The following is a 9,211-nucleotide window of genomic DNA, read 5'->3' as shown; positions in this document are numbered from 1 at the left end:
ACATGTAATTTCCATATTCAATTAACGGTTAATTCGGTTAACAGCTTTTATGGAACGGATTAAAAACATTAACCTTGGAACTACTGTCTCATAATAAAAGTTTGATTTAATACCATAATTTTGTTAAAAAGTATTTTTCATCGTCTTCTACTCTGACATTAAATAGAAATTATAATTTTTACAACATAGTAGTGAACAATCTGCGTATTTTTTCCATTTATTACCAAACAAACCATTACATGGTAATATTGCGCATGTGTAATGTGCGAGTGTTTTAATCTTGGTTGCACTCACAGGACATTTAGATGTACAGGCTTGCTAAGAGGTCCCTGGTGCAAACCGCCTAGTGGAGGGTTTTAGTCCCAAAATCATTAATACTAATAATATTGTTTGAGCTTTAAAGGGGAGGACCACTGGTGTAGAGGTGAGGAACCACTGGTGTAGCCACCGTAGAATTGAATGCAGTGCAGTTTCAGAAATGTCTTTGTTCTAATAAAGTTAAATCACGGGACAAAGGTGGTCTAGCGAGGCAAAATAATTTATTCTAGCTTATGTGTGACTAAAGCATTGTGTAATGGTTAGCATACTGGACTTACAATCCAGACGACAATGGTTCAATCCGTCGATCTCCCTGCGCAGCAGTGGCAGTAATGGGGCAGGTTTATTAAATCCCCCGCCTCTGTCCACCCAGCATTATACATGTGTAATGTAGCACCCTGAGACGTCCAACAGTTGTATTTATTCAGTATCACCGGCGGACATAACAGATGAGACATAGCTGCTACATGACGTTCCTATATAGCTGGTCAACTATATAGCAAGACGTCGGAGTAGTCGTCCGCGCCGGTGTTGATGCAGAGGGTGACGACAACGACGTCGATGACGACGATCCCCGCGACGACGATCCGGACTCCGACTCCCCAATTAGCCCCGAACCCCTCTCCGCCTTTTCTGTATATCCCTATCTGCGTGGCCAAGCCCCGCCCCCGGCCACGCCCCTTCTCTCGACCGCTCCCAGCCTTGTTCGGTTGCTACGCACAGTCACCTCGTGTGACCCTTCTCCCGTCACCACGACCATCCCCCAAGCCCACTGGGCCACGCAATGTCCTTACACATGGTTACACAAATGTTAAGTCCGTCGACTGGTTAATTGGCGTTGGGTAAACTGTGGGTTTGCCCATTTCTTCTAACACATCCGGTCTGCATGCAATTTTTTCTTTCACAAATGAATTGACTATAATACTTTGTAAAAAAAAAGTCACTGCGCTCATCTTCGAGGTAATCCTGTGTCGGTGCCGAATGCAGCTATGATTTGAAATAAAATATATGCTTCCCTATAGGTGTGTTGTGTGCGCTTTGTTAAGATGTAACGGCGTGTACATTAAGGCAGAAATAATGTAAGTCACGATTGATAATTAACGGGGGTTGCTTGTTCAACATGGACTGTACCATGCTGCTACGGGAAGTGGCTTGTTCCACATTCCCATGTCAATTCGCAGCTCTGGGCGTCGAGTTTGCAGAAGTTGCTGGACCTCGCAGAGGTAAGAGGCGTTCGTGAAATGCGGAGGTTTTAGGCTGCACGAGCCATGCTGATCTCTTTACGTAAATGTGGAGACATTGTAATGTGATACTGGTAGGAACCTGCTGGTTACACCAGCCCACAGGGAATTTATTGTGTCCGTCCGTCGTGCAGGGAGGGGCTGGGTGGGGAGGGCTGGGTGGGGAGGGGCTGGGTGGGGAGGGTGGGGCTGGGTGGGGAGGGGAGGGAGGGGCTGGGTGGGGAGGGTGGGGCTGGGTGGGGGGTGGGAGGGGTGGGGCTGGGTGGGGAGGGGCTGGTCACCCCGTGGTGCCCTTATAAAATGGGAAAATGTCAAAACTGGGTGGTTTTTAACTTTTGCCGACAAAACTGGATCCCAAATGTCAAAACTGGGTGCACCCTGGGTGGCCAAAAACTTGAGTTTTGGACACTCAGGGTGCACCCAGTTTTGACATTTGTCAAATACACTTGATAATTGTATACTAGCACAGTGTGCCAGCAACCCATTCATCCAAACACTTGGTATTTGTATACTGGCACACTGTGCCAGCACCCCATTCATCTAAACACTTGGTATTAGTATGCTGGCACAGTGTGCCAGTATACATATGGCAAGTACGTGTTACTGTAGTAGCGAGCTGGCACACTGTGCCAGTATACAAACGGCAAGTAAGCGAGCTGGCACACTGTGCCAGTATACAAATGGCAAGTTAGGGTATGTTCGCGAGCTGTAAGTGTTACTGTAGTTGCAAGCTGGCACACTGTGCCAGTATACATATGGCAAGTAAGTGTTACTGTAGTAGCGAGCTGGCACACTGTGCCAGTATGCAACGGGAAGTTTGTGGTGCAAGGTATGGAACATGAGCCACGAGAAACATCATTTGGAACGCTCTAAATCTGTGGCGACATATGGATGAATAACGCAAGGACCTAAACGTGTACAAAATGATACATTAAATCGTACACCTTCTTCACCCAGTTTTGACATTTGTCCACATTGAACATCACCCAGTTTTGTCATATCAAAAAGCACCACCCTGTTTTGCCTGTCGTTTTCCAAGACCACCCAGTTTTGACATTTGGGATCCAGTTTTGTCGGCAAAAGTTAAAAACCACCCAGTTTTGACATTTTCCCCTTATAAAATTCAACGTTTAACCTACTCACGCCGGCTTGTGCCCGCCCTCACAGTCGGGCATGTTTGCGGATTACACCACGCCGCCGTTGACCCTGGCCATTGACCGAGCAACCCAACGTTCCTACCAGCTCCCTCCACAGGAATATGTTAAAGCAAGGTTGTGCAAGAATTAGTAGGTCGGGGTTCATTCAGAGCCCTGACTTTTTATGGGGGAGGGGAGGGGGGTGATGGAATGCTGGATCTGTTTCTGTTTCCCTCTCAGTAGCCCCTGTCTCACTGCATCTTACTTGTCTTTACTCGTTTATCCTTGTCACCGTGTACCTAGGAATGAGTCTGTGTCTTCATGTTTCTGTGTGTCTGTTTCAGTGTTTATGTGATGTATGGATCAAATCAAATCACCTGGAATGCACCCTGTCAGTGCTTCGAAGCTAAGATGTGTTGAGCCTGGATAGTGCTGGAATGTACGACCACCATGAATAAAACAGGCGTTACAAGCTACTGTGGGTCTACGTTGTGGGCAGCAGACATTGCAGTTCTGGCCAATTTACAACTTCTATGCTCCCCGCTTTCACCAATCGGCACTGACCAGCATGATAATGTATGGTAAAGAAAATTCCACACCCCCACACGGCATGGTGAGGTCCTCATTCATAATTCCACTGACAAAATTCCTATACTATACTGGCGTGTCTTGCTTTACGAGCGTTCTTTCTACGATAATTCGCTAAAACGAGCAATTAAAATTTAGACCCATTCGCAAAAACGAGCAAGTGTTTACTTCGAAAAATATTGTGTGCGTCCCGTGGCGGTCGGGGGCGCACAGTGCCCCGCGGCTGCTTGTTTACCAGCCCTCCTGTGCAGTGCCCGCTTGTTTCGTCGTGTGGGGGAGGGTGCCTCGTGGTGGCACTGCAATGGGTGGGTGCAGTTGGGGTCAGTGGCGGTACTAATTAATTACAGGCGCCGAGAACAGGAAGTCGCGCTCGATCCCGCATCCCCGCATCGTGGCTATAAATCACGCAACCCCGGTTCCAGTCCGAGCCACGGCTAACATCAGTGGCGAGTGATATTTAAACCTCCGGTCCTGCACCGCTGCCTCCCTCCACCCACTCATATATACACATTAATTCCAGGCTCCTGCAAGCACTGTGGTTTTTCAAGTGTTACATTTGATGTTTTATAACTTTATTTTAAAATGATCATTTGTATTTCTCACCTAGAAAAGATGGTCAAGAGTGGAACATTTTGGGGCTTAAACGTAGCTCAGCTTTTAACATGGGAGTCGATGGGAAGACGATGATCGTTTAACGAGTTTTCGCTTACCGAGCAATTTCCGCATAACATCTCGATCATTCAGCGAGACATGCCTGTATTTCTGTGTCTTAACCCTCCTAATTATAGCACACGATAACTGTTTCTTATAACTGTTGCTTATACAGTAGTGGAAAATTGCCTTGGGCTGCTTTTAGGTATATATCTGTATATTGTAAAGTCAAGTCAGGTCACATTCGTTGCAGTGCCCAACAGTTAATTGCCCGATTGTTTGTTAACGGGGGTGTTAAATTGGTACAGTACAGGGACCGGCGGGCTGATACTGATACACGGAACTTTTATCTCTTAGTGTTGGGCGAGGCAATGGATTCAGCGTGCGTGGCCGTGCCCTTCGTCACGCTAACTAAATCATTAATCTTCACATTTTGTTCTCGAAGTGCTGCTGCTAATGCTGCCACCCGTGGGCGACATTAAAAGGTATGGCTGTGCATCTACTTTCTGGCGCTACTGCTTGCAAAAGGGCCTCCAAACTAAAGGGAGGTCTCTAAACGGTATTTAAAAATCCATTATCGCATTTTTTTAAAAGAAATGCTTTAAAATAAAAGTTTGCTTTCATCAATGGCTTACGACTGCAAAAGTATAAGTGTTGCTGTTTGCAGAGTTTACAACCTTCCCAATCGCTAATAACGTATTCCAGTGGTGTCCAAACACTTATGCATTGAAGGCCAGATTATCCATAATAGAGGTTTTTGGGTTAGATCGCGTAAATGTATAAATGTGTCGTTAAAACCCGCCACCACCCGACACAGCCAACTAGTAAGGGTTGTCACGTAAACAGAACATGCCATTTCGTCACTAGTATTGGTCGCGAAAGCCTACGTGTTAAAAAGAGCAGATTAAATAACACGTCAAGATCCACAGGCAATTATAAAACATGTCTAACGTAACGTATACGCTTTATTTACAACATGTGTATTAAGAGCACACGGAGGTGACACTTGCAGCCAAGTCCTGCAGATAAATCGAAGGTGAGCTGAATGTCTGGTGCTACACAGATTCATGAGTGCTTTTACGCCGCTGGACAGATTCACGATAGAATGCGCATGACCCCGTTAAATTGCTGGAACCTACCAACCACCATATGGATTCAACTGGTGTTAATAGCCTGCTGTCGGGCTACATTGTGGGCAGCAAACAGCGGTGCTAGAACATCAATTGTTGTACTGTACGTCTGTGTTCCCATGTCTATGCTGCCCACCTTTAATGTGCACTAACCAGCATGAAGTACGCTACAAATAACCCCCAACATGACCCATAGCGGAGGGAGTCCCTTATATCTTATCGTAATTTAAATAGCGCAGTGTATTGAAAAAAGTTCCGCAATGTACATGTGCATTGTGACCGGTTCTGGTCGAACATCATCTGTAAAGTGTGGGAAGTCTACAGCAGCGGTCTTTCCGTGCAGACTGGTGTCTTTTCACCGCAAGCCCGGCTTTTTTTCTTACAGCACTGGCAGCTAAATCAATAAGGGTCGCTCAGTGTCAGAGAATGGGAGGCAGGGACAAAGAATGGAGCCCCACAACCCACATCTTTCCACTATGATACACATGGTATAGCCCACAATAACAAGCCAGAGACTCCCATGTGAATATCCTCACGCATGAGCAGTGATAACTACACTACCATGTATATGCATTACTGTTGACCAAGGGGCACACTTTTGGGTGACATGTTCGTGGTTTTGTTTCACATACAAATGAACAATAACATTTACTTTTGAGACATACACCGTCATATACCAATACACAGTGACCAGGAGGACCGATGTGGACATTGTACCTGCAGTTTTAATAATACAATTATCATGGGGAACTCTCCCCCTAAGTATATTTTCCAATTAAAGTTCCGTCATTGAAGGTATGAACATACCAAGTCTCATCCAGAGCCTCTTGACTATTCCAAAGAATAAATGCCAACAACCTATAACCTTGCAAAAAATAACGAACCATGCAGCCCAGGGAAGAATCCCAATTGAGTAACCAAAGAGGACTCGACTATATGGTCAACAAGCTCATGCTGCATGAAGTGCCAATTGTATCTTAATTTTAATTTAGGAGCTTTCGTGACTGCAGGAATTATTCTTTGGTTCTTTTCGGTTAAGTCACGTCTAAAAATAAAATAATAAATTAAAATAACATATTACGACGTTTCGATTGCAACACAAGCAATCATCATCAGGTATAAAAGAAATAGCAACAAAAATCTAACTAGAAAACTATAGACAGACATACAAGCAGACAGACATCACAACCGCACACAGAGAGAGGACACACATTGCCAATTGTATCATTGTCTGTACACCTATAACCTTACATTTTATAAAAGGGTCCCACACAACACCAGAACATTATTTTTGAAGTAGCTGTTCTGGGAAATATGTATGTTGTCCTCGGACATTAAATGTCTGGTTTCTGTTAATTGAATACACCACTCAGGACAATGCATTTCATGTACTTCACCCGTATTTCGTTATTGTGAAACAGTAATATCCCGTTTTGAATAATAACATACGACGTTTCGATTGCAACACAAGCAATCATCATCAGGTATAAATGAAATAGCAACAAAAAATCTAACCAGAAAACTATAGACAGACATATAAGCAGACAGATATCACCAAGATACATAGAGAGTAACACAGGCACAGAGAGGGAGATTGTCTCTATGGCGAGGCCTTAAATAGACAGAGGGGGGTGGAGGCAGAGAGAGTTGGAGGGGTTAGAGGAAAAATTAACATGTCAATGAATACGTACTTTACTAGGCGTTCTTCGTATTCATTGACATGTTAATTTTTTCTCTAACCCCTCCAACTCTCTCTGCCTCCACCCCCTCTGTCTATTTAAGGCCTCGCCATAGAGACAATCTCCCTCTCTGTGCCTGTGTTACTCTCTATGTATCTTGGTGATATCTGTCTGCTTATATGTCTGTCTATAGTTTTCTGGTTAGATTTTTTGTTGCTATTTCATTTATACCTGATGATGATTGCTTGTTTTGCAATCGAAACGTCGTATGTTATTATTTAATTTATTATTTTATCTTTATACGTGACTTTCCCGAAAGAACAAAAGAGTAATATCCCGGTTTATGTCGGGGATGCGTTCCTGAAATGTGAGACGAATATCGAAACGACGTAAATCAAAGCAATTTACAGGGGAGGTGGAGGCGAAGGTTAAGGCAACCCATATTTAATGTAATAAAGTGACGACGTATTTGCGAAACGACTTAAAAGGGGGGAATGTAAATCGGGGTATTACTGTAATATTATTCCCAATCTGTGTCCTGAGCTTTTTTTAAGCCTCAACGTTGATAACCCAAATATTAGGAGAGAATTCGGTTGGGATGCTTAGGTGGTGAGGGCAGGGAAACACGGGAGAGGAGAGAGCAACACCGCGGAGTGCAGCCCAAATTGAAGCAATCAGGGCTCAACATCAACGACAAAGAGCCACAGGGGACAGCCGTTTGCTGAGTTACTGAGAGAGCCATCAGCTGAATGTCATCTCCATATATATAAAATGAAAAGTTGTGAATATGTGTGTCTGTTCAAAATGTTTAGCGTACTTCCCGACATGCAACAAACTTAAAAATTTGACATGTGGGTACTTTCCAGACTGTACACCATGCGTAAATTATGAAAATACACTTGATTTTTTTTGGGGGGGTGGGAGCTCAATAATGCATATATTTTTTGCACGGCAAGTGAGCTGACGTCAAATCTGTCATGTGACCCACGCATGTGGAAGCGTAACGCATTGCAGTGTAGTGGTTAGCGCGCCGCGCTATGAACTTGGCGACCCGAGTTCGATTCCCGCTCACGGCCACCACCGGTGACGATTATTTCAACCGGTCCTGTGCCTCCTCTAGATCGACTCAGCCTCAAACGAGTTACTGGTGTGGTTGTGTGAACATCGCCACTGGGGAAACAAAGGCGGCCGGGCGTGGTGCTGGCCACCCACCCACTCGTCACATATACAAAGGCAAAAGTCACATGTGTAGCCTACAAAGGTTGTTGGGGCAAGTGCTGAGAGCAAGCACCTATGGAGACGGATCCGGCACATAAACGGTTGTCTGTCCAGCACCACCCCCAGCCGTCTTTGCCTCCGCACTGTTGATGTTTGCACGCTGTACCAGGAACAGTGCACATTTAAGGCTGAGTTGACATATGGGACGCTCAGAACTGGTTCAGTTTATCACTCGCCACTCATATCAGCTTTGGCCAAAATTCACTGTACCACGAACCTGGTCGCAAAAGTTCGTAGCACAGTGCGCGAACCAATTTTCCACAGCTCCCCAGACAGTACACACGCCGACATGAACAGCCCCACCACACACTCAATAGTTAACCATGGGCTGTACCATGTACCATGTGCAATGCGGTTGGAGGGGGTGGTCTCTTTCACAATGTGAATGTGAGCTTGCACGAGGCGTAGAGGCATCAGCTGCGTGAACCGTGATGATCACAGTCACAAACGGAATACATTTTTGAATTGTGAGTGGTTCATATAACTGCGGGCGTGCTCTGAGTAAAGTCTCAAATACTGCTGCAGGTTTCAAGATTAGAGTTTAATCGCCCAACCCCAAAGATATCGAGGATAAATAAAAACATGCAATGAACGTAGCAACAACGCTTGTTTTTCTCTTGAAAAATCAGAATTGGGAAGGGAATTTCACATTTGTTTGATCCATCAACCCTCCCCTCCAGTGCTGGATTACAGGGGTGTGCTGCCACCACCCGGCAGCTCAAGTAATTACCATTGGGTATTGGTAAAGACTTAGGGTAATTTTTTTTATAAAAAAAATAATATACTGTGCAACGAGAAAGTTCAACGTTTACTTACAGTGTCTGTATGGTTATATATATTTGCCATCGGCAATAAGTGCAATGCAAATTTTGTTAATGGTGTGTGCTTTAGTTAGAATATTGTCCCATGAAGTGGTTCATCTCGATGAGTCGGAAGACTTTTGGGTGGGGTCCTGTATAAACACGTTTTTTTTTTATGCCGTTATGAAATGTTTGGTGTGTGTGCAGAATACTTAGATAAAACCCACACAGATGATGGGGCGACACTGACAGTTCTGCACTAATATATTCAACTACACTTTCGAACCATTCTTCCTTTTCAGATTATACTCTTCTCAAATCTGGAAAAAACCGAGCAGCGTAGTTCACTACGTACGGTGCGAAAAAAGTGCAACATACATACAGGTAAGC

The 9,211-nt window shown here is 44.6% G+C and overlaps 1 pseudogene across 4 annotated transcripts in view; it reads left to right on the top strand.

Moving 5' to 3' along the window:
• Nucleotides 1–1,506: 1,506 nt before the first annotated feature.
• LOC144737285 (cytochrome P450 2C20 pseudogene) overlaps nucleotides 1,507–9,211 on the top strand; it is a 37,816-nt pseudogene continuing 30,111 nt past the window's right edge. The window contains exons 1-4 of one of the 4 annotated variants that reach the window (XR_013588931.1): nucleotides 1,525–1,541; nucleotides 4,380–4,419; nucleotides 4,923–4,970; nucleotides 9,124–9,205. The product of XR_013588931.1 is annotated as a cytochrome P450 2C20 pseudogene, transcript variant X2 (transcript). Of the gene's footprint in view, nucleotides 1,542–2,155; nucleotides 4,420–4,922; nucleotides 4,971–9,123; nucleotides 9,206–9,211 lie in introns of those variants that run through there. The other 3 variants (XR_013588930.1, XR_013588933.1, XR_013588932.1) reach the window with 3 other exon arrangements.

Source organism: Lampetra planeri, chromosome 3, assembly GCF_965212315.1.
Source record: "Lampetra planeri chromosome 3, kcLamPlan1.2.h2, whole genome shotgun sequence".
In the NCBI taxonomy this organism is placed as follows: domain Eukaryota; kingdom Metazoa; phylum Chordata; class Hyperoartia; order Petromyzontiformes; family Petromyzontidae; genus Lampetra; species Lampetra planeri.
The sequence above is the reverse complement of the archived record's forward strand: the minus strand, read 5'-3'. Positions and strand labels throughout refer to the sequence as shown.